General features: G+C 47.1%; 2 non-coding genes across 2 annotated transcripts; one reads left to right on the plus strand and one right to left on the minus strand.

Annotated features, from left to right (window-relative positions):
- Positions 1-6,571: 6,571 nt before the first annotated feature.
- Positions 6,572-6,736, minus strand: LOC130841980 (U1 spliceosomal RNA). Its single transcript, XR_009050319.1, has one exon. It is a non-coding gene; the product is annotated as a U1 spliceosomal RNA (small nuclear RNA).
- A 1,742-nt stretch (positions 6,737-8,478) lies between these two features.
- TRNAQ-CUG (transfer RNA glutamine (anticodon CUG)) lies at positions 8,479-8,550 on the plus strand. The gene has a single exon. It is a non-coding gene; the product is annotated as a tRNA-Gln (tRNA).
- Positions 8,551-25,506: the final 16,956 nt, after the last annotated feature.

Raw genomic sequence — 25,506 nt, forward strand, 5'->3', positions numbered from 1 at the left:
CATGGGAGGAGGAGGCTGTGGAGGGTGTTAGCACCTGAATGGATGTGTCCCCCCCACCCCCACCCCCAAATTCATATCTGGAACCCTAATCCCTGTGGGACTGTATTTGGAGAAGGAGCCTTTAAGGAAGTCACTTAGATTAAATGCATCCATGGGCTTGGGGCCCTGATCAGGTAGGATTAGTGTTCTTACAGGAGGAGATACCAGAGAGCTTGGGCTCCTGCCCTACCCCAGCTCAAGCAAGGAGAAAAGGCCATGTGAGGACCCAGGGAGGCATCCGCTGTCTGCAAGCCAGGTAGAGAGCTCGCACCAGAAACTGCATTGGCAGGAACGTCCGTCTTGATCTTGGACTTCCAGCCCCCAGAATGTGTGCAAACAGAGTTCTGGTTAAGCCACCCGGTCTAGGGTAATTTCTTACGGCAGCCCAGGCTGACTAATACAGATGGTTACTTAGCCATTGGCCTAAGCTGCTTCTCCTACCTGGGCCTTTGTGGGATCTGCCCCAGTTTTGTTCATTTCCTGTAATTAGTACTCACAGCCTGCCCTGCCCTTCTTCAGGCTGGTCTGCGACTTTAGAATGAGGATTGAGCACCCGGTTTAGGATTTCAGAGTGTAATTTACTCCATGTAACAATGACCTGCACCAAGGAGCTTCTTAGAGTTGTGTTGTTGTTGTTTTTAAACAAGTCTGACATCTTCCCAAATATCAACATAGCATTACTTGGACAACTGGATTGGGAGTCTGCAGAGTGACCCCATGACCCCACGTGGCCTGCATTTGCTCTTCTCCTGGGAGATTTCTGTGCTTCGGACTCTACAGAACCACAGGCAAGGGTTTGGCTGCTGGTGAGGAATCTGTGCCCAGCTCTGGGGAAACCGAGGGACAAAGGAAAGTATCCCCCAAATCAGGGCGTGTAAGAGGGCTGGGTGCGGGGAGTGATGAGAGGCTGCTCTTGTGGGAATAAAGGAGGATGAGAGGGAGGTGGGGGGGGTGTGTGTCCAGCATGAGGTCAGGCGAAGTTCACGAGAGGGCAGCTGCCATTCTGGGACCAGAGACGAGCGCCTCCTTGGCATTCACGCTCTTCCTCTGCCTCCAGTTTCCGCTCCTCGGCCCCCTCCTCCCCTAGCATCTCCCCAGGCTTGTTTTCTTCCCACGCCTCCGCCTCGTCCCTGCTCCTCCTGCTCCCATCCTCCCCACGCCTCCCCCACGCGACGAAGCAGGCCAGCCAAGGAAGGGGCTGCCCCCGTCTGAGAGGACCATGAGGGAGTGTCTTCCACCAGCCTGAGAAGCAGGGACACATTTCTCTCTGGTCAGAACCTGGTTTGGAGGAGACAGGGCAAGATGGCCTCCGCCTGAGGAGCTCAGCCTCCACATAGTTACTCATCCAAGGTTAATACTACTTTCTCTGTTTTACATTATACATTCTTCTCCATTATACATGAGAACCATATGCTCAAAGACGGTAATGAAATCATCATGTACAGCAAACTTGGTACGCGGTGGAGCTGGTATTTGCATCTTGGACAGCTATTCCTAGGGCTGTGCTCTCGTTGCTACAGCACAGTCCTAGGATAGGATCGGACTGGAAATACGGTAGCACTAGAACACATCAGTAAAAGTTAGTTTCTCCTTGTTACCTATATTTACCTGCTTGACAAATATTTACCGAATGTTCTATCTGGCAGGCTCTGGAGCAGGCACTGGGGAGGAGGGGTGAACAAGCCACACAGCGCACCTGCTCTCAGGAAGATGACCTCTAGCACCAGAGCCAGGTGTTTTACAGAGAATCACATATATGTTTTTTAAGGATGACCGTGGTGTATTTCATACACATGTTCCTTGCTCCCATTTTGTCAGCAGGGATTGAAAATTGACTGAGTATAAATAATCAGACTTTATTTTACCAGTAGAAATACTGATGTTTGACACAATGTCCTCTGAATTTCAGCTGTAGGTTCCTGGACAGTGTGTTGTACGCTTCGGACAGCGTAGCCTGTGTCCAAACCTGTGTGATGGTTCTACCGTCACTAAGTTGTTCCCAGGGTTTTGGAAATCTCCTGTTCTCTTTGGGAATCAGTTTCTTTATCAGTAAAAAAAAGCTGTTATTCAAGTCCTCCAAAGTCCCTTTCAGTTCACATTTCTCTGAATGCATAAGAGACTGAGATGCATATTAAATGGGACCTGGGAACTGCAGCCAAGAGCAGACCTTGGTATCTTCTCTGTGTGTCTCATGCAGGAGCCTAAGCCAAGCCCAAACCCTGAAAAGACATAAATGATAGAGGAGATGGAAGAAAGAAAATCAGCAGCTTGGAAGAACGGAATAACACAAAGAAGGGTAAAGAAATGGTAGAGCAGTTGGCTGCCAGCAGAGATGAAAAGAAGGACAAGCTGAGTTCACAAGAATCAAGGGAAAGTGAAGAGTGCACACAGCATTATCCACGTCCTCAAGGAGCAGCCTGAGCTGAGCAGGGAGGACTGAGAGAGTAACTTACTCCACAGTGAACCTGTGCACCTGCCGAGGAGATCCACAGCATGGATCAGGGTTCGTTTGCACTGCTGGGAGCACCAATTCCAAAAGGAGGAGGAGGAGCCCCTGAGGCTCTGTGCTGGACCCTGCTGTTTGCACCCGCAGCTGCCCCCACAGCAGATGCCCCAAGTAAGCGTGAGCTTAGAGGGAGAAAGAATGTTTGGAGAAGGGATGGAGATGTCCATTCTTTCCTTCACCAGTTTTGCCCTGAGGTCAGGAGGGGGCAGGGTAAGGGGACCCTTCCATCTGAAGCAGAGATACTAGTAATATTCTTCCACATTTACACTTGGAAAGACTTTACACACAGTATTTCTTAAGTATTTGTGAGGGTTTATTTTTCCTCATGCTTTGTGAACAACTTGGAGTTCAGCTATCAGTAAGATTTACCTGAGGACATCAAAGCAGTGGGAAGAAGAATCCAAGTGGATACTTTCAACAAAGTGTGGGGCTCTTCTCAATTAGGTGTTGTGGCAGACCAGAGGATGGGAGGGGAGGCCAAGGACATCTCTTCCTAATGACAGTGAACCCCTGAGAGGAATCACTGTGGAGAGGTGGGTCTTCATCAGAGTCACCAGAGGTCTGGATCAAAGGGCGTGGATAATGTAGGGCAGGCATGTCCTTAAGGAAGGGGATTTGCTACATCTTGGGAGAAAGCAGAGTATCTCTGAGAGCACATTTGGGAAGGAATGTAGTTGAAAAGGTGGAAGATTTGCAACCACTTTTATTCAATCAGTGAACAAATGTCACTGAGACCCTACTCACAGCTTGATTCGGTGCCAGGAGACATGAACACAGAGATGATTAAAAGGGTATTCCAACTTTCCTGGAGCTCTCAGTCCAGCGACCAAAAAGTCATGAGAAGTGTAATGGGGGTGGATTCACTGGAGGAAGTGACCCATGCTGCCTAGGGATGACCTCAGTGTTTCTCGTGGCCGCCCTTCTTTCTTTATCAACAGCTGGTGACCAATCCAGGTCCAACAACTGTGGCTCTCAGCCAGATTTCATCCTCTCATGATACAACTAACATCTGCAATCTATGTTGGCTCAAAGTAGCCAACACTGCCAGCGTTTCCAGAGGAAACTGCTGATGTCTGTCTCTACTGTCTATGTCCTGGTCAGTAGGAGAAAGGAACAGGCAAATTGAATAAGTCTTATAGTTTCATCATGTCATAACAATCAGGGACTATCTGTCTTCTCTTACAAAAGGCAATGCCTTCTAGACTTCAAATTCTCTCCCCATTTCAAAGACAATTTAAATATTGGTCATATTCCTAGAATTTTAGAACTTGGTGCTTTACCCTTACATTTCAGATCCAGTAAGCAAAGTAAAGGAGTAAAGCAACTTCCAAGTTTGCAGTGAGAATGTAGTGGGGTCTAGCAGTAAAATCCTGGCTTTCACGTGCCTGATATCTCTTTAGTGCTCTTAGAAACAGAATAATCTAACACTCCTTGAGTCACTCCTCTATCCCATCATGTTGTACAAAATATAATATCTCTGCTCATCTAGATGACTTGGATCCTAAATTAGCTGAGTTCCACGAATGCATTTACAAAGCCCCTGTGGGTAAAGCACTGTGCTAATTCTACTGTGGGATACGAATGAGGGTACACATTCCTTACTGAAGAAAGTGTGAAGATGACTGTTCCCAGCTCAGCCTAGGTATCTCTCTGTAGGTAGAATAACAAGAGCAGACACCAATAGGTTCCACCTGCTGAAAGGGAAGATGAGGATGAGGTGCAATGACTCAGCTCAGTGTCCTCAACTCAATGAAGTCCACTGGCTTGTTTTCAGTTTCCTCTCCCCTGCCTTGCTTGGAAACTCTCTCCAGGTGGTAAACTGGAGCAAATGTAGGCTCATCTGCTTGTTTCTCATCTCTCAGGATCACTCACTGACCTTTACTGCCTGATGGCCAGTCTTTTGAAAATCTCTGTCTCATCTATTTTGTCCAGTTTATTGTTGTTGCTTTCTTTTGCTGTTTCAAGTGGGAGAGTAAATCCAGTTTCTGTTAGTGTGTATTCGTGTGGCACCCCCTTTATAAAATCACAGTTGGAAAATATCTATCAAGATCCTGAAAAGAAACTTTTACAAAATAAAAAGCACAGTCACAACCAGGGTAAGACTGTGAACGAAGGAAAACCCTTAAACTTGACTGATAAGGAGCTAATATCCAAATATATAAACAGTTTGTAGGACTCAACATCAACAAACCCCAAACAACCCAGTTAACAAATGGGCAGAAAACCTGAGCAGACGTTTTCCCAAAGAGGACATACAGATGGCCAACAGGAAAAAAGCTCAACATCAACTATCATCAGGGAAATGCAAATCAAAATCACAGTGTGATGTCACCTCACACCTATCAGAATGGCTGTCATCGAAAAGAACACAAATAACAAACACTGGCCAGGATGGGGAGAAAAGGGAACCTTGACACATGGTTAGTGGGCACAGAATTATCACATAACCCAACAATTCCAGTGCTGGGTATGCATCCAAAAAAACCCCAAAACACTAATTTGAAAAGATACATGCACCCCAGTTTTCATAGCAGGGTTATTTAGAATTGTCAAGATAGGGAGGCAATCTATGTGTCCATCAACAGATGAATGGATACAGAATATGAGGTATATGTAGTAAATGGAATACTTCTCAGTCTTAAAAAAATCAATGAAGTTTTGCCATTTGCAACAGTATGGATGGACTTGAAGAGTACTGTGCCAAGTGTAAGAAGTCAGACATCACTTATATGTGGAATCCTCAAGAATACCACAAACTAGTGAATAAAACTAAACAGAAACAGACTCACAGACATAGAGAACAAACTAGCGGTTACCAGAGGGGAGTGGGGAGGGGGAGGGGGAGGGGCAACCTAGGGATCGGGATGAAGAGGTACAAACTATTATGAATAAAATAAGCTACAAGGGTATATTATTCAACACCGGGAAGATACTCAATAGGTTATAATACATATAAATGGAATGTAACCTTTAAGTTGTGAATCACTATATTGTACATGTGTAAATTATATAATAATGTATATCAACTCTACGACCAAAAACAAAAAGTGTATTTTAAAAGCACCATACCCGTTTTAAGGACAATGCTGGCCTGACTCTATGTTGGGGATTGCAAACCCCATAGCCCCTTGCCCAAAGGCTGAGGGAATGTTCCCTTGAGGTCTGTGGTGAAAACCAGTCCTTTGTGAGTGGAGATGCCTCTTGAAAAGCATGTCACCCTTGATTATTCCTATTCTCCAAAAGGTCCTTCAAAGGAAGGGTGAACGTGACTACAAAGTGGCCCAATGGAAAGTTCCAGCTTTGGGGCTTTCGTGGAGTATCTCTTAGGAAACACTGCTTCCAGGCTGACTTATGTTCCCTGAGGAACCAGGGAGAGACACCAAACATTTCAAATTGGTGGGCTACAACCCAGGCACTGAAAGAGGGGCAGAGATTCCCAGACCCTCTCTCAGGAACCTCATCGGTTGCTCCAAAAGAGACCCCACAAAGTCCTCCACTCACAGGATCTTCCTCCTCTTGGTGGTATAAAATGACCCTGTGCCTTATTTGCTAAGCAGGGGACACAGCGCTAGATACTACTGTTTCTTGGGTGTATTGCCATGCCAGTTATACAAAAGAAAAGAAAGACGGGAAAGCTAGGTGAGGTATTAGAAATATCTGTCCTCCCGGGGCTGCAAGAGGCAGTCACCTGGCCACACAGGTCTCCCTGAGTTTAAGACCTCTGGTGGTGGTTCTGCAGTAAAGGAATAAGCTGGTCCACTTTCTTTCCAGCAGAAAATGGGGAATGGGACTGGTCTGAAATAAAGTGTTCTTCATTGGCTGATTAGGGCCTTAATCCTCATCAACTATGATGGTTGTCAATTCAGTCTGGCCCTGGAAAGGAATACAGCATTTTTCCCCAAAACAAACTTAGAAGGGGAGTAGGAAGGTTTATCTTCCAGGAAAATGTATCTAGGAAATGCTCCCCAAGAATCTGCCCAAACTACTGAATATATTTACAGTGGTCTGTTATTAACCATTACCTGTCAGGAGAGTGTGCAAACACTGTCCCCCATTACCACAAATTGTGCAGTCGAGTTTCCTAAATTTGGAGAAATCAAAGGGCTCAGTACATCCGGAGTGCAATGGATAAGCCTTTTTTTTTTTTGGAAAACCATCTTCCTGATCATGGGATCTCCCCGGCGCCTGTACCACAACAATGCAAGATACCAATAATAGAAGAAATTGTGTGAGAGAGAACAGAGCATATGTGAGAACTCTCTATCTGCTCAATTTGTCTGTAAACCTAAAACTGTTCTAACAAGTAATGTCATAAATTTTTTAAAAAAATGTAATGATGCAACACCCTCAAATCAAAGTGTTGCTGGCATCCTATAACGGCATAGTTAATACTAGCCCTTGAGGTGCACCAACCTGGAGTCTGACCAGGCCTATGCCATCAGCCTCTGCAGCCTGGCAGTTCCCCTGGAATCTGGCTGTGGAAACATGTAGGTCAAGGTGGCCGCAGAGCTCCATATGGTGCAGAGAGAACACTGGAATGTGGTGACGGCGGGCAGAAACCATCGGAGGGCCGAGGTCGGTGAAGATCCAGGACGACTCAGATTCAGCAGCTGCCCCACCCGCGGCCACAGAGCAAAGGACAGGGAGGACAGGAACTGAGAGCTACCGGATGAGGTCGCTGCCTGAAAGATAAACGCAGCTCAGGAGGCTTTGGTCAATTTTGAGAATGGGAAGCAGGAAAATGAGTTGAAGTACGACTCGCATGTTCCGTGGTGGCTTGAACCACCAGTCTTCCAGGTAACAGCACGCTCGCATACTGTACTCACAGAGCCGCATTACACACTCTTCTGCTGTTGCCACGGGGTGAGAACGTGCCCCCCAACCCCTCCCTCCGGTTCTGAAAACACACTCAGACTGGCCACTCAGGACACGCTGTTCTCACATGGGGCACATGAGGGCCTTGATACCAGGGAATGCGCCAGGCCGCCTGCTCCTCGCCGCCTCGGGAGCCTCCGCTCAGGTGACAGGGGACCGCCACAGCCTCTGGGGCTGCAGCCCGCCCTGTGCCCCTCTTCCCTGCGCGTCCCCCTCCGCGGAATGCGAGGCTGGGACAGGCTTTCAAAAGTGGCCGACGTTCAAAACTTTAAAACTGGCCGCTGAGCCATATAAACGTCCGGAGGCTGGAAACGTCGACGGGGAGCCCGTGGGCCGCGCTGAGCTCCGCTCCCAGGACCCAGCGGCCGCCTCAGTCTCGGGGACGCGGGTGGGCGGAGAGGGGGTGAACCCGGAAAGCGGAGGAGGAGCACGAAGGGGAGGCAGGAAAGAGCCCAGAAGAAACACTGTCAGCTGCTCACACCCGACCTCACCCCTCAGGGCGCCAGCGGCCTGGGTGCTCGCGGTGCGACGGGTGGGGCCGCGGCCGCTTCGGCTCCCATCCGGTTCCCAACAGAGAGAGGACGCGCCGTCCCCCGACGAAGCCGGCAGCGCCCCGCGCGTCTACCCTTGCACCTGGGTCCCAGGGAGGGGACACCCCACGACGTGCCTAGCCCTGTCCTGAGGACGTTCAGAGCTCCCAGGGCAGCGGCGAGAGGACAACTGCAAAGAAGGGGAAAGGAAGTTTGCGGGTTTTTTGGCGTTTGGGTTTTTTTTTTTTTCTGGCGGGAATTTTACCTCAGGGCAGAAAACTCTAGAAATGCCGGCAGAGCAGGCGCATTTGGGGGAGGCCGCCAAGCCCTTCCCGGTCGCTCCTCCCGAATGGACTTCGTGTCTTTCCACGACGTACAAACCTGAGGGCAGGCGAGTCAGGCGCCTCCTGGCGTCGCGGAGGAAGCGGGCTCGGGGCGGGGGGACGAGAGCGCCCGGCGGGAGGCGGGTGCTGGGCCCGCGGGGCTGCGCGCGGCCTGGCTCCGCGGCGGGAGGGGCGGGCCTGCGGCGGTTCCATGGTGTCGTGGTGAGCACTCTGGACTCTGAATCCAGCGATCCGAGTTCGAGTCTCGGTGGGACCTTTCCCTTTAGGCCGCGCCGGCGTCTTTTACTCCCGCAGCCAGAACTCAGTCTCCTGCCGAAGCCCGCGTTCCTCCGGTTCCTGTTCCTGCCACCGCAGGCACCTGGCATCCGCGTCCCTGACCTCTGCTGGCTCCTTCTCAAGAAAACCTGCTTCTCCGACCTGCGCGGTCCACATGGGCAGGTGGCGCGCAGGTGGGGGACGAGCCCGGGCTGTCCCCGCTGGCCCCGGGCGGTCAGCCCGTCTCTGGCCATCGGAGGCCCGGCCCCGCCGCCAAGTGGCGCAGCGACCAAGCCAGTGCCACCCCGCCATCGGGGCCCCCTGGGTCTCGGGGGTAAAAGGCAGAGGCTGCGCCGCCTGAGTCCTGCCCCGCGAGGGGGCGTCACACCGCAGGCGTAACTGCGCGCTTCTCCCTGTGAGTCAGGGGTCGCTGTGGGGGGCTGTGATGTTGCTGGTCAGACAGGGTGACAGCCTCTTATGGTTCCAGACCCGAATGGGTAGTGCTGTATTGAGGTGCCTATTCTATTCTGAAGTTTGATTGATCCTATTCCACTGTGTTCCGATTTTATTCAGAATTTCTAGCTCCTAAGTCTCCATTGGACACGAAAAGCCGCTGTTAGGCTGAGATTTCAATCTTGACCCCAGGAAGTCCCGTGCTTTCATCCCAAGCTCAGCCAGAAAGAGGAGAAAGGCCAAGGATTCCAGCGTCTGGGGAGACCAGGGCTCCCTGACCCCTCTCCACCCAGGCCTTTGAGACACTTGCAGAGCTTCTCATCAAGGCTAGCCTGTAGCGAATATACTTTGTTTGGTTAGATTTGGGTGGAAACCAGATTTAATTTTTTATCATTATAAACTTAAATTCCTTTTTCAAATGTTGCCTCTGGATATGGAAAACACAATGTAACACATAAACCTTTTGTGCAAGGCCTTCTGTGGAACAGCCACATGGATAAGAACTAGCCGAAGAGAGTATAAAACATAATAATTTATGTGTACCCCAGAACAGTGACAAAATTTTAACACCTGCTTTCGTCAATTGTGTTATGATTGGCATTGTTGGGTATTTCTTTATTCTTTTGTCAATATAGTGTGGGGAAAAGCAAAGGAGGCGGTATAAGATATTGTATTTCTATTACTCCCAGTGCCCTTAAAAACAAAACTAGTGGTATTAGAGAAAAGAGTCTCAGTTGAAAGACAGACATTCAATCAAAGCCTGTAGTTCTGAGTTTGAATTGTGAATGTGAATATATGTGAATGCATGAACACATACAAATATGAGTATGTATTTGCTAGCTCTGTCCACTGCAAAGGTCTAGAATTCAACCACTTCCATTGAGTGTCTTTAGGTTACACAATTTGATTTGGGAATAATGTTTTTCACAGAAAGGAATCAGAGATTTTGAGAGATATGACTGAGTCCCGGTCAGGGGCAGATGAGACAGAAGCACCTTGTCATAGTGATATCTACAAAGGTCTCAAAGACTCTTAAAATCTTATGAAAAGGAGAAAGGAGCCAGCTTAAAGGCACATTCACTGCTGAAAGAGAGGATCATTGGAGTATCAGTAAGGACTCTATTGCAATGAATTGAAATACTTCAATGTGTTTGAAACTTTGATTTCACATTAGCACAGGGGGAAAAAAAAGAAATAAAAGAAATTAGTTGGTGACCATGGAGGATGCTTGGGGAATTGCTCATTAAGCTGCAGTTTTCTTTACAGAGGGAACCACTAAGTAACTAAACAGTATTTAGTACTAAGGGGAAGTTTTTTTTATTCAAGTGTACCAGCTAGATAACACATGGCCATGGAATATCACCATTTTGCTCCACATAACTAGTTAACGGATCTAGGCCTTGAACTCCAAGGGCTGCTAACATTATTTGAGGAAACACACAGGAGTTGATGTGCCTCCTGATCAGAGAGCACACACCACTTCTGAGGTGCCCTTGCCAGGATACCAAACACAATCTCCTCTGCCTCTGTATCTACTGTGTCCAAAATAGGGGCCACTAGACACATATGGCTATTGAATACCTAGAATGTGGCTAGGACGACTAAGGAACTGGCTTTTAATTATATTTAATTTATAATTCATGTGAATGTAAACTTAAAGGCTGAAGATATGCACAACATTTTTCTATTAAACACAACTTTAAAGCTTTGGTAGAATTATGTTTCCCTTAATGTGCAGCATTAATTAGCTGTGTAGAAGATAATATTTGTATCATTGTGTGCTTATACTTTTCAGTTTTCAATGTGGTTACTCGGAAAATTGAAATTACATATGTGGTTTGCAATTTCATTATATTCCAGCACTGCTTTAGATTCTACCACCAAAAAGAAAGTATGGAGGACGGAAGAATTTATTAAAGTACACCCAGTTATACAATTTACATTGTGGGAATGCTACAGAACAAACAACTCCATTTCTTCAACAAATGAATGATTTAAGAAAGGAAAAGAAAAGGACAGCAAGAGACCAAGAGAGCTGGAGCAAGAGTGAGAGGGAAGGAAGCAAGGAAAGAAGGGGGGGAGGGACAACGGGAGGGAGGAAGGAAGAGGCAGGGGAAGAAAGGAAGGGAGGGAGGGAGGAAGGAACCCAGAGTAAATATGTGTGTAAAGACTTCAACACATATCCTACTAATTACAGTTTGTGCATTTTCTTTGGGTCCCAAGAAAGAATAACTTAAAAACAATAATGGGAAATTTGAGCACTCTTTTATGACATTAAAGATGCTGAATTAATTTATGAACAATTATAATGCTATGATGAGAATACTTTCAAAAAGAGTCCTCATTTACGGAAACATACTGGCAAAATGACAGACGAAATATGATATCTGAGATTTGCTTTACAGAATATAGGGAAAGGTAAGTGGGTGGCTTGTAGTAAAACAAGGGCAGCCATAAGCTGATATTTGTTGGTCGTGGCTAACAGAGATGGGGGTGTTCTTATATAATTCTATTTTGTGTACTATTGAAAACCTGCATTTGAAAAAGAATGATAGGAGAGCACAGATCCACCTAGGATAATGGCAGCAGGAACTCTCCACGTGCATTTCAGAGGGCTAGGGACTAACAGAGAGAGTCAAGGACACCAGTCATAACCCTGCCCCAACCAAGGGCCAGAGGACACCGTGGACTCCAGTTGGTTTGTATTTAGCCAGGTGTGGGAGCCACACAGAAGTAGAGGAACCGGCAAAGACTCTGCACATAGAGGAGCACAAAGATAATTGACACACATCAGGGATCGATAAGGGCTGGTAAAATTTTAGAGAAAGCACCATAGAATAAGATATTCATACACTCTCAAAGCACCACTAATCAAATTACTGATTATAGACAGCAAACATGTCTTTCCAATGAATGGATCTCATGAAGCCCTGCACAACAAAGTGTCCAATGCTAAAATGACAATAGTGGTGACAGGCAAAGTGGACACTCTCAGCCTCCAAAGGGGCTGCGCTAGGAAGCACACAGCATGCACTAGGTGGTGTTCTAGGCAAAAAGGTTCCCCCTGAATTTAATCACGAGGAAATGATCAGACAATGGCAAACTGTAGGCCTTTGAGCCAGACAACTGACCTGTCCTCTGCAAACAAGTCAATGCCACCACCACTGAAGACAGCTACCAAAAGGTGAGGAGAGGCTTGAGGTTCCCAAGGCCTAGAGAAATATAGTAGCATAATCTTTTTAGGCCTTTGGAACCCAAAACATCTCTTCTCCTTTTTGTGGTCTTAGTTGTGGAGACCTTGACTGTTTGAAGAAAGACTGGCCAGCTGTCTTGCTCAGTGGCCTAAATTCTGCAGTTTTCTGATCACTACCTTGTAATGAAACTCAGGCTAAACATTTTCAGCAAGAACACTGCATAGTTAATGCCATCTACTCCTGGTCCAGTCCATCTAGTGGCAAAGAATGACCAGGTTGACATGTTGCCTTCTTCCAGTTGCTCCTGATGCTGGTGTGTGGAGGAGGCATATTGAGAGGAACAAGAGTTAAGGTCTCTCCAAACTGTGTGTCCATCAAAGCATTGGTCTCCTTAGTGACTGATCACACTTGGAGGCTGATGGCTGGGATTTCTTCCATCAAATCTGTCTTTTGGAGTGTGGAAAGTGGTTGTTGGTTGGGATGTCGATTCTCAGGAAAGGATCCCTCCAATATTCTGTTGAGGCTTGAACTTGACTTGCTGTTGTAGATTTTTTTCATCAAATGGAAAAGGTACATTTTATAATATGGATTCATCCAAACTGGCAATATCTTTTCTTAGTTGCTAGGGAAACTGGTATCTGCAAAAGACAGAGGGAGAGAGAGAGATGACACGGGAGTTTTCCTAGGTCCTGCTGATACCTGAGCCTGGAGGGATGGCTACATGATGACAGAGGCCCGGGCAGGCTGAGCTCCTGTTGACAGGAGGAGCTGAAGGGGGAGCCACAGGCTGGCTGAAGGGGAAAGTGAGATGCATAAGTTAGCAGAAATAGCTCCTGAAATTTTCATCCAGCCTGTGGAGCAGAATCTAGGGACCCCTGTCCTCACCCCACCAGTGCTTGGTCATATTGCAGCTCAAGCTGCTGCAGAGCCTTAGCCAGCTTCCTACCACCCAATCTGCAGCAGCCACTTTACTCTTGAACCCCTTCATCTGAATCGAATGATGACATTCTCACATGTACCAGGGATGGATGTACTTAGCATCCCTCGTACACATTCAGAAACAGACTGCTATGGGAGCAGAGATGCTTGCTGGAGAAATACACTCTCTTCTACCTCTACATCCCTGCCTTCTGAGGAGGAGGGACCGGCTACAGGGAGAGCCCTGCAATATGAGAGCCAACAGGGACCTCAGAAGGTATCCAAGTCCAGTTCCACCTTTTACAGATGAGGAGCTCTGGTGCCAAGGAACTAAGGACTAACTAAAACCACGTGGCCTGTGGTTGCCAACCCTGGTCTAGGACCCAGGCCACAGGCCCTTTCCATACACTTGGGGGAACAGAGAGGAGAGGCTCCAATGTGGAGGTGTCAGCAATTAATAGAGGCTGTTTGGTCACCCTCCTGGACAGGGATCAGGCTCTACAGAGAAATCCTGCTCCAGAGGGGCTGAGGAAAGAATGGAAACAGGGAGAACTCAAAATGAAATTAGCAAAATGAGAGCAGGGAGTGTAACGGCGGCCCAACCCCTTTGCATCCCATGGACACCAACAGTCTATGAAGGTGATTTCATGCTGGATCCCCCGAGAGCATTGCTAGAAACCTTCTCAACCTCTAGACAAACACAACTCTGAAGTGAAAGGGAAAAAGCATTAGTTTTAGTTATACTAGATTCTCATCACTGTTTTCTCTAACTTTGCCCAAAGAAAGAGTCTCTCCTAGCATTTTACACTAGTGTATAGACGGGCATGAAAAAGGATACACATAGGAGAATGAGGCCTAAGATTCATTATGGGGCTTTTGCATAAAGAAAGAATTTAAATAAAAAATGCATTTGTTGAATCTGCAGTTCTGAGCCAATTAGTAGGCTGTGAAATCCATTTAGTAACTAGTGAACTGCAAGTTGCATTTTAACAGTAGAAATGAAAACACTCCAGTTCATTATTGTGGTAAGGGGAGGTACTATTTTATACTGTGGGTTTCTATGTAATGTGTATTTTTTATTGTATCTTGTACTATAAAAATTGTGAAAAACATTGGATCCAAACAGAGAGATTATATATCGAACCTACGTATCTATCTTTTTTCTCTTTGCTCTGAGCTATACAAATAGTTCTGTTGAGAGAAGAATGCTAATTCCCTTAAAGGCTGATCTTCAGCTTTTCTATGAAGTAGCCACACGATGGACACTGCCATACTGGTTACTGACGTCCTACCAGATCCATAGTCCTTCTAATCCCTAGACGCATATTAGCAGAGCTTTTAAAAATACTGATACCCAAACCTCACCACAGAACTTTACAATCAGAATTTGAAGAGATTGGGTTAAGGCATTCAAGTTAGATCAAAACTCATCCACTTCTTGTTTTCTAACTGCATGATTGAGAACTACTCACTAGACCTACACTGTTTCATACCATTCTTTTTCTTCTCTCCTTCTAGTCCACCATGGACTTCTTTCCCACTGGCCCTAAAGCTTTTTTGGCCTTTCTCCGACATTCCCATATAAATAACTTGCCTTCTCAATTAGATTTGTCTGAAGCAATGATTATCATATATTCTTGTGTATCTAACTGGGTCTTCATACATCTGGCCCAAAGGTAATTCACTCCAATGCTCTCCTCCATTCCCTGGCCTCAGATTCCAACTCAGTTCATTTTTCTGGATTCTTACTGAACATGTAGAAGCAGTCATTTGCAAAAAGGGAGAGGTCTGAATGCCTATGCACCTCACGTCTATGCATTTTGAAAACCTGGCCTCTGCATCTCCTTTTGGCCACTGTCCCTTTAGCGTGCCATCTACTGTCCTCCAACTACTGCCAGCTCCAGTGAGTCCCTGGAAGCCCCATGCACATCAGCACAGAACTGCCCACCTGGAGCCGAGGAGAGCCCTGACTCCAGGCCAGTCCAGGACTCCCACCTATGACCCAGGTTCTTATTTAGTTTTTATAATCAGGGCTCTTTTCCTCAGTTTCAGCATTTCTTATTCAGGTGGAGAAGTTGAGGGTTAAGGGCTGTCCGAGGTTGGGTCCTCCAAAAGCCAACCCACATGCAAGTAATTCATTCAGTCGTGATCCTGGAAGGAAGAGGCAGTGGATTTGGGGGGGATGGGCAAGGAAAGGAAGGTGAAGAAACCAAGAGAATATGTGGTATCAGGCGAAGCATCATGTCTTCAGTGTCTTAAATGATGCTCTTCTGATGAGGAGGACCATGGATCTGAGCCTCCCTATGGCTGAAAGGAATAGTCAGAGGGAATATCAGGAGAGCAGTTACAGAGACTGAACAGGGTTCAGAGTACAAACAGGAGAAGGAGATGGAAGGGCCTGGCAGGGAGGCAGCCCCCATGGGAAACAGAGCAAAGACCAGACGAGGTAGCATCAGCTGTTGAGGGCACAAAGGAGGAAGAGGAAAATTAGTGTGAGACTGAGCTGTAACCTTAAGTGAAGAGTAAAAGGCAGGAGTGCATGGAAGAGCCTCAGGTGCGCTTACCTCTGTACCCTAAGCTTGAAGGCCAGGGAATCTGCATGCTAGTCTCCACGTGCTGAACAGCAGTTTTCTTCTGATAATCTTCTGTTTCAGGACACTTAAGGCATGAATCTTGCTGCAGACCAGACACTCATGCTTGCTGGCAGCTGAGCCCTCACCCTCCAGCTTGGGAGGGGTCTTCATGCCGATGGAGGCATCCAAACCCAGCTCTGACATAAAACCACAGACAACAGGATCCATTGTTACTCATGACCTTCCTATGACTTATTCCCCCACCCAAGAGGGACAGCAAGTAAGGAAAGTGTCCAGGAACAAGAAAGGCCACCTGAATGGCCATGGTCAGGTGAAGCCAATGGAGACATTTTTATATGTGCTTTTTGTTGATCTTCCTTACACTACCCAGTAAGATTGCCATGGGACAAACATGTTCCCAAATGCCAAAAAAAATGTCAAGAAAAATAAAATTGATAACAACGGAAAGGTCCTAGGTAGAAAAGGCAAAGGCAAGGAAATCATTCCAGATACAGGTTGTACAATTGGGAGGGAAGAGATTGTGGAGATCAAGCAAAGTCCATGTTGAAGGGAAACCTCATGATAGAAAAAGGTGCGGGAAGCCTGAAACTGGAAAATTTAAAAATATGCATCAATATATATTTCACATATATATGCATATATACTATGTGTAATATTTATACATAGTCAATCTAAATAAGGCATGGAAGATACGATAAAATGCAACAACACTCACAAGTGTGTGTGTATAAAGGAACAAACACATGAGCGTGTTGAGATATTGACTGAATCGTTCTAATGGACTCCTGATGAGCTGAGTTTGAAAAAGCAAGGAGGAAAATAAGAAGAATGAGAGAGCGAAGCTCTGGTGGGAAACATGAACTGTTACATATTGGGGGTGGGATCCCAGGGTGGAGGAGTATGAACCAAAAGTCTATTAAGATTATCCTTTGCTGCAAAGTCTGATGCAAAGCCTGGATTTATGCTGAGTCCTCTGTGGAAATTGAGTAGGAGACAGGGTGACTGAGCCACTGGGGTTAGGTCTTGGCTGGGAATGTGGGAAGCCAAGGACGAGAAAAGGAGAGACTAGAGGGAAGAGGAGACAACTAAATACCACAAGACCTACTGGCATGTGGCAGGGCTGCGCATCCCTGCGCTCCCTGAGCACCTTCTATGAGACTCTCCCTGGTGCCACAGGGGCGCTCCTTCTTATCTCACCCCCGCCGAGGATGTGGGGCTCTGCTCATTTCTCAGATGAGGCCATCACCTGAGGGGAGAGCCCCAGGCAGCCCCAGGCTCCGGTGCAGATGTGGAGAGAGGTGGAGGGTAAGGATACATTCGTCCTGGGTGAAACGGATGTGAGGGTTTCAAAGCTCTTTTAAGACAATCTGAGCAGTGGTGGATCCTGGGGAGAAGAAAACTGAGGACATGGCCACGGAGCTGAGTGAAGAGGGTGAATTACAGGGAATGTCGTCAAAGAGACTGATCGGTGCACTTTATGGATGAGGGTGGCCCTTTATTTTAAAAAGAGAAGAAAACGAGAAAAATAACCTGGATATGAAAAGCAAACAGGAGTGTGAGTTGTGGGGCCCTGTTTACATTGCTACAGAATGTTCCTAATACACTGTTACTGAGAGCATCTAACAGGGAAAATTGTCTTGAGGGTGGATGTTGAGAGAAGAGGAAAATATTGGCCAACAAGCCTTTCTGAGAAAGCAAGGGTAAATGGGGTCCAGAGAAAATGGAGATCATAAAAACTATGCTACCGCAGAGCATACAATGCACGTGAATTCATTTTGTAAATGTTAAGCACCAGAAAGACCTAATGGTTAGGGATTATATATTCATAGTGGTTCTGAAACCTTTTTTACTGAATCAGGCACTCTGGACGTTACGTTGCTTAATATTCTCAACAACCCTGAAATGAAGATAGAATTTTTCAAGAGTTCAGATGAGGACGTGAGGTGTAAATATCTAAGAAGATAAATAACTTGGCTCAGTTAAACAGGAATTTGAAAACCCAAGGCCTGAGGCAGAGCGGATCCTAAACCCCAGGCTCTTGCTCTCTGGCTCTGTTAGAGCATCACAGATTTCACCTGGACCTATCGTAGGCACAGGAGGGACCCCATTGCCTCCTCCACCCACAGCCCTGTGATGACTAGAGCTTCTAATCCTCTTTTTTTCACTTACCTGGGAAGAGTGGCCCTTGGTTTCCAGAATCAGTATTAGTGTTAAAGCCCCAGACGATGGAGGAAAGACTGACTGTGGCTCTGCTGTCACCACAACCGAAATGCTGGTCCGGCTGTAGTTGCACATCATTGGTCTCGTGGGTGCTTTTCTGCAGCTGTGCTTGTGAAGTTTGCACCTCTGACCCTTGGAAATTCACAGGCCCTTGGAGACAATCCTCCCATGTGTCACCTGAAAGGAAAAGAGGGTGCGGTAGGACCAATCCAAGTTTTCCTTTGTTAATCCCTCCCAGAACTGATGTGCCTTCCTATCAGTGAGACCATCCAATGACCCAGACAATAAAGGCAGAAATCGTGTCCATGAAGGAGAGGTCATGTTTCTGGCTGTACCTGTGGATGCTGAGATGGCAGTGCTAGGCTCCAAGGTCCGTGAAAAGAGGAATCACCCACTTGAGTTTAGAGGGTTTTGGATGGCACATGAGATTGCATCTACTATTCAGTTACTAGCCTTAGTCCTGTAGCCGAGTGAAGAGGTTCTAGACAGGCCTCAAGGCCTGGGACAGAAAGAGTTGTTGATATCTACCCACAAGAATAATAGAACAAGGGAAGGAATATGGCCTAATGGCTTCAGGTACCACTAGAAAAGTGAGTTGGGTAACTAGAGTACATGGACCAGTTAAATGATTCCTTCACAGTTCTGGAGGCTTTTGAACTTGCTTGAAATTTTTGACTACAGTTCCACTCACCCATACATGTATATATTCGGTTGCCACATGGGGCAGAGTGGGGGTGGATGGTATCAGCAGATAGAAGCAGTTGTAGCAGAGGCCCGAATCCCTTATTGGAAGCTGAGGTACAGAAGGACTACAGAATCAGAGTGTTTGCTTCTTTAGGGACAATGTAACACAATGCACAATCCTTATATTACACTCCCCTCCAGTGGGGTCTGGGCAGTGCCTGTAACCAAATGTGTTGCTATTTCTCCTGTGAAATGAATACATATTCTCAGAACGTGGGCTAAGCAAAGATATCAAGTACCCTCATCCAGTCCAGGTCAGGCTCAGGTGGGGTTGTGCCCCACAGGACCTGCTCCACATTGCTGTGAGGCTCCCGTCTGGCCTCTCTCCTATACATCTGCATCCTCAACAAGGTTTGTTTAACTGTTTCTTTAAAGTGTCTCTCATGTATCTGTTACCACTGAGTCTTCCAGAGAGCATCTATGTCTGACTCTCATCAGTGATTCAGCCAATCTCCTTCTAACTGCTTCTCTGATTCTGTCCTCTCCACACCGTCAAAGGTCACCTGTCTTATTACCCCCAAATGCTGTTTCACCGCATGCTCCTCGGCTTGTGGAAATCCATCCTCCCTTCTCTAGTACACGAGCTCTACACTCCTCACCTGCCTTTGTAGTCCTCCTGTCATCTGGCTCCTCTCTCTTCTGCAACATCCCTTCCCACAACTGCCTTCTACAAATCCTCCCGGACTCAGGCTGGCCCCTCGTTGACCCCAGCCCTGCACCAGGAGCCTCTTTGAGCCTCCAGGGCTTTTTCCGCAAGCACTTCACTCAGCCTGCTGTGCCCTTCATATTTCCAACAGGCAGAGTTTTTTAATCATTAATCATCAATTTTAGGACACTTAATCAGATTTTATGGTAATTCACATTTCAGATGGGTAAAACCTCTTAAATCAACAAATCCTGTGGGTGAAGGATGTAACAAAACCAGGTATCCCCATTCTCCAATCTGATTTTCAATCAAGATCTAGGATTGTTTTTAATGATCACTCCTTAATTTCATCATATATATTTAACCCTCTTCTCCAGACTAATGGGCTTTACTAAATGAATGCTTTGAATATTCTTTGCATGTGCATGGGAAATGGACAAAACATTTTATCAAACATCGACACTATTGCCCAATATTATTAGTTTGGCATGTTGGGAAGAGCCCCTAAGAAAAGCTCATGTTGTAATTTAAAAATATAGTGTTTGCACTGTTTCCACAGGGTTTCTCCTTATACAGAGAGAGGGTGGGGCAGACGCGACCACCTGTGCCCACACCGCTGCATCACAGCTGTCCACACTCTTATATCCACACTGTTCTCAGGGTATCATCAGAACCCAGACACAGGATGGATCCGTGGATTATTTAGATGTTCCACTCATTCCTCTCAGCCCATCTGTGTGGGTGACTTGGCCTCTCCGGGGCCGTTCTGAATGAGGGCCTGGCAGGGCTGGGCCACATCACACACATCTCACTTGTGAGACCTGTGTCTGAGCATCACTCATTCCCGTCATGGACACTCAGCCCGGCTGCTGGTGTTTCTGAGACAGAGCTCTGCAGCTTTCTGAGGGCACCAGCACAGCCAAATTCAAGGCCTCCCTGCACCCGGAGTGAGAGCAGATAACCATGGCGGCAGGAGGTGGAGAGAGGCGTGGACCCTCACCCTGGCTGATTTTCCCTGGAGAGCCTTAGGCAGCTGCGGCTCCGCCTGGAGGGGCTGGATGAGCCGCTGGCTCTGCTCACAGGACAAAGTGCACTGATGGATGAGGTGCTGGGATCTGAGCGAGGGACCACAGCGGTTCTCTGCATGTCTGGCAACTTTGTGTGTAAGATTGATAGTTTCAAATCATTTGGTTCAGGGCAAAACGGAAAAGGTGAGTGACATCCTCTCTTAGGCACTGACGGGTACAACTGCTGAGAGGAGTGAACAGACCTGAGCCGTGGAGTCAGGCCAGGGAGAGGCCAATGTCCCACCTCCCAGTGGCTGGGAGTCTTGGGCAAGTGAAGTGACCCTGCTGAGCCTCAGTGCCCTTGGCTCCACCGTGAGCTACCACACCTACCTGAGAGGGTCCAGGGAGGACTGAATGGGTTATGGCGCACATGGAGCTCACTTAGTAAGGGGCATGGTATACAACAGGTGCACAAGAACTGTGTGTTCCACTTCTGATTTGTGAGTTACTATGAGCCTTTGCTTCTTTGCTCCTCAGGGAGGAATGGGAAACAGGAATGAAATGGTTTCCAATGTGAAAAGGCACAAACTGACCAAGAATGACTGAGGGGCAATTTTTCACACCCAATTTCACTATGAAATAATGAGATCGAATCAGGAGCATCATGGAGTTTCTCGCACTTTCTACAAGATGATTTTATGAGTAAAGCTCCTAACAATCCAAATGTGTCTCCTACAATAAAAGTTCAAAAAATAACCTGAGAAGGAAAGAAAACTGGCCTTACATTTACAAACCCTATGAACTGCTGCCCAAGGGGATCTCGGTCAACAATTAGGCCAGTATCCCCATCAGGTGTGCAGGTTGTGGACGGTTTCTGTGAGAGGATACCACTGAGCTTACACACACGATTGCAGCTGTAACCCATCATGGGAGACTCATGATTGCTGCACAAAGGAGGAAAAGCAGGGCTGTTTCTGGAGGATGGAACACCAGAGGCCGATCGTTGGCTTCGTGGAAACCGCAGGGCATGGGCCCATTTTTATATTCAGGATCTGCTATCTAAATGCTTCACAGGGAGGTGGGCAGCCCAGAGGGAAAAGCCTGGAGCTGGGGAACCATAACAGGGAGCAGACTGCAAACAGGAATGCAAAGCCAGAGAGTTTGTAAGAACCTATTCAAGAAATAAAATTAGCAACATAATGTAAAGAATATAAGGATTCTTATCTTGGAAAAAGAGGTCTGTTACACAAATTCCTGCAGGTGAGATGGTGGCAGCCGAGATGTCGCCCTTATCCCTCCCCTTCCCCACTCTGGCCTGACCATACCAAATGCCTGCACTGGTGAGGGGGTCCAGGTGACAGAGGGTAGCCTGGGGCAAGAAGAAAGGAAAGTTATCTGACCCGCTTGATGCCTTTTAAAAATTAAATCCCAGAATCTAGTTCAAACCAACACAGGTCTGAGGGCCTGTTTACAGGGATGCCGCTCATAGCCTGTCCAGGTTGTTGGATACAAGCAATAGAAAGGCTACCTGGGGGCCCACTGGGAGTCGTATGCCCTTTACAAAGGAGTACTCACCATGTGCATCTGGAGCCGAGAAGACTTCCCGGTTATCCGATTGGAGTGAGGCACTTCTCTGAGGCCTACAGGAGTCTGACAGATGATGGTCAATAGAACCCACCAAATAACATTCGTCCAGTGAGTCCTGCTGGACTTCATTCTCTTCTCCCACCGGCAGCTCCATCCTGAGGCAGGTGGGATCAGAAGGACTGGTGATTACACAAGAGGGATTAGTGAACACAGAGTCCTAGGCGGTTTGGATGGGAGTTAAGGAACTAGTCTCAAAAAGCAAATGGGAAGTCCCCATAAAGGGAGACACAACAACCCTCCCCTATCTGGGGCTGGAGGGTGCTTGCAAAGGGAAAAGGGGGGGGGGGGCAGGGGAGAGTGAGGAGGAGGTACTTCCAGAACAGATCAGAAAGGAGCTCAGGAGGAGGGAGGCTGAACCACCCCCGTACACAACAGTCATCTCACACACACTCTCAGAAACCATAAAGGCAGCTTCAGCTCTTTTGCACAAGTCTTGTTGAAATTTACATGCAGCAGCCAAGTGAACACAGGCTCTGGCAGCATAATGGACTTCTAGAAATCCTGTATCTTCAGGGCCAGTTTCTCTAATACTGGGATGTGACCTGAACGTTTTTTTCTCACTGCTTTCCTTGCCATGAAACACCCGCTAGTGTGGTAAGGCCAAGCAGGCAGAGGCAGAGACGCATCTCATGCTGCTTTGAAGAAAAAGGGAGAACAGGAGCGTGCAAGAGACCCTGTGACTGATTAGGACCCCTGCAGCAACTGACTGCAGGTTACTGTAACTGAGAGGGATTCACAAAGGGGCCCATCCAAGCACCACAGCAAAAGCAGACGACATCGTGAAAGGGACCCTTTGTGGTTGTCTGAGTGGAAGACACAGGCATATTCAGCACTTTCTGATTCCCCTGCAACTGAGAGGACCAGATGTCACCACTGAATTCAGACCCACACTTCTTTGAAGTTACCTAGAACAGATGAGGTCTTGGTCTTCCTCTTCCTCAAGAACAGTATGATTTTCTATGGATAAATTCAGAAACATTAAGCCGATCGTCCTGTGTACGTTAATAATCCAGTATCCAATACTACCATGGGGACCAAACGATCACCAGTGGGACCGTAGGGTATTTTAAGAAGAAGATTCCAGGAGGCCTCAGGTTGGGTCTTGGGTACCTGCCTTGATTTGCTTTCCTGAGCCATCAGGCAAGCTCTCCCTGACCTGGCAGATCCCCACCACAGCATCCTCTTCCAATTCTGAGTAAAAACTTAAAAACATCTCAGACAGATGCTGGGCAACAGCTCACCTGCCTTCTAACAGAATCATATTCAGGCTTTTCTCATCATATGCTGGCTGGTTTAGCTGAATGATGATTGGAATCTACAAAACCTTGAATCCAAATGAATCTTTGCAGCTACTTTGAATCTTTGGCCATTCACCGGGTGGGGAAATGCCAGGACTCTGCCTTGGTTCACGGAAACATACAAGCAAGGTGAGGGTAGGGGTCTTCGTATCCTCATATCCAGATGACGGTTTTGCTAAGAGGACCAACTTAGAGGAGACAGACACTGGGGATGACAGCAGTGACACCAGGGAAACAACAAATCCAAAGATGGAGTTAAGGCTGTCAACATCGCTGGAAAGGCACAGACATCCAGGGATGTTTGGGGGTATGGAAATGGGAGCATTTGGGGTAAGAAGAGACATTTCATGGGTATCAGGAAAGAAGACAGTCATCTCTGCGCACTTGCACATTTGCAACTGAGTGAGTTTGTCACACCTACCTCGGGTCCAGTGATCTAACTCAGGGCCTGACCCACAGGCTCGGCCAGGATGAAGAAGAGACACTGCTCCCTGACCCACCTGATGTCTGTGCTTAAAACTCTATCATAAAGCCTGATTCAGATCACTCTGTCTACGGAGCTTGTACACACTGGGGAAAAATCTCAGCACCGCCTGAGGCGTGGGGTACAAGGAATTCAGAGTGTACCTGGGAGTCCAGTTGGAGTTTTATCACATCGGCAAGAGAATACTCACTGCTTACATCTGGAGCATAGGGGACATCCACTTCCTCACATGAGAAGATGGCGGTGCTCCTATAAGGCCAGAAGGAGTCTGACCGACCAGGAAGCACTGAGTAAGTCAAGTGGTATTCATCCAGTGAGTCCCGTGGGACACCATTCTCTCCCATCTGTGGCAGCTCCCCGCTGAGCCTGGTGGGGGAGGGAGGACTGACGATTAACCCAAGAGGGATCAGCTATCCTAGAGTCCTATCTGGTTCTGATGGCATGTTTACGGGAGTGGTGAAGCAAGCCAAGGACCTGATCCACTAAAGATGGAGCAACTCCCTTTTGGGTGTGGGACAGAGTGTGTTCTACAGGGGCAGGAGCTAGAAAGGACAGCAGGTGCTCAGTGCTCTGGCCAAATAACAAGCTGGTGAAGAAAGAGACTGAGTTATCTCCAGATGGTACAGCCATGACTCACAACATATAGGGTCACATAACAGTGCCTTTCACCTTCTCGTTTACATTGCATTGAGTGTCACATGGAGGGGCCACGAGCATACAGCTTTGGGGCATTCTGCTATCCCAGACATCTCATGCCACCAAGGCCTCTCTAAATATTGTAGCATTATATAATAATATTATTATCTATTCAATTTTCTTACTGTGACATACATGTCAACGTGCTAATACCAAACAGGCAGAAAAGAGCTATGCACTCACTCTCTAAACCATCCTGGAGATAACAAGTCTATGCAAGAAAATCACTCTCATTTAGTTCACCTGGGTCAACCGACTTGGGTTATGAACTTGAGATGTTACAAAGAAATGGAAAACAGTGTAAGTACCACAATGAAAGCAGAAGACATTATGATAAAGGATAATTCATGGTTGGCAACATTGATGATACAAAATATTCAGCACTTTCTGCTTTCCCCTGGATCAGAGGTCTGCAGATGTCATCAGTGTATGAACAGCCCACAAATATTCATAACTACCTGGGGGCAATAGCCTCTGGTCCTTCCAGGTCATCCTGATCACTTTGGTTTTCTGCAAATAAATTAACAGGACAATTACATGGGGCAAAACCCTTTCACAAAAGCCCAATTCGATGCCAACCTTCACACTGTCCTAACAGGCTTTGAGGGAAATATCCTAAGAGACCCCAGATAGAGCCTCATAAGAAGGCGCTGGGTTTCCTTCTTGAGCCATTGGACAAATCTGCTTGATATGACAGGTCATCAGCACAGTATCCTATGTCCTGAGTCTGTGCAAACAGCTAAACAAATCCTTTCCCTACAGATCCTGCGGAACTACCGAGCTACCTAGAGCACTGCTGTAACATTCAGGCTTTTTCTATCTGAAATGCTGTTTGTTAATGGGTTAGAAGAATTATACTTTGAGATTAGGTGGGAGTGGAATCCATACACCATCAAGTCAAAAGAATCTTCAGAGCTACAAAGAAACAGTGGCCATTCTTCAGGTTGGGAATTTCCAAGGCCCTGCCTTGCTTCAGAGAAACATACCAAAGATGACAGTGGGGCTTACGTTCTGGTTTCAGAAAACTCTGGACAAGATAATACAAATGAAAGGAGC

Source organism: Hippopotamus amphibius, chromosome 1 (assembly GCF_030028045.1).
Source record: "Hippopotamus amphibius kiboko isolate mHipAmp2 chromosome 1, mHipAmp2.hap2, whole genome shotgun sequence".
Taxonomy (NCBI): domain Eukaryota; kingdom Metazoa; phylum Chordata; class Mammalia; order Artiodactyla; family Hippopotamidae; genus Hippopotamus; species Hippopotamus amphibius.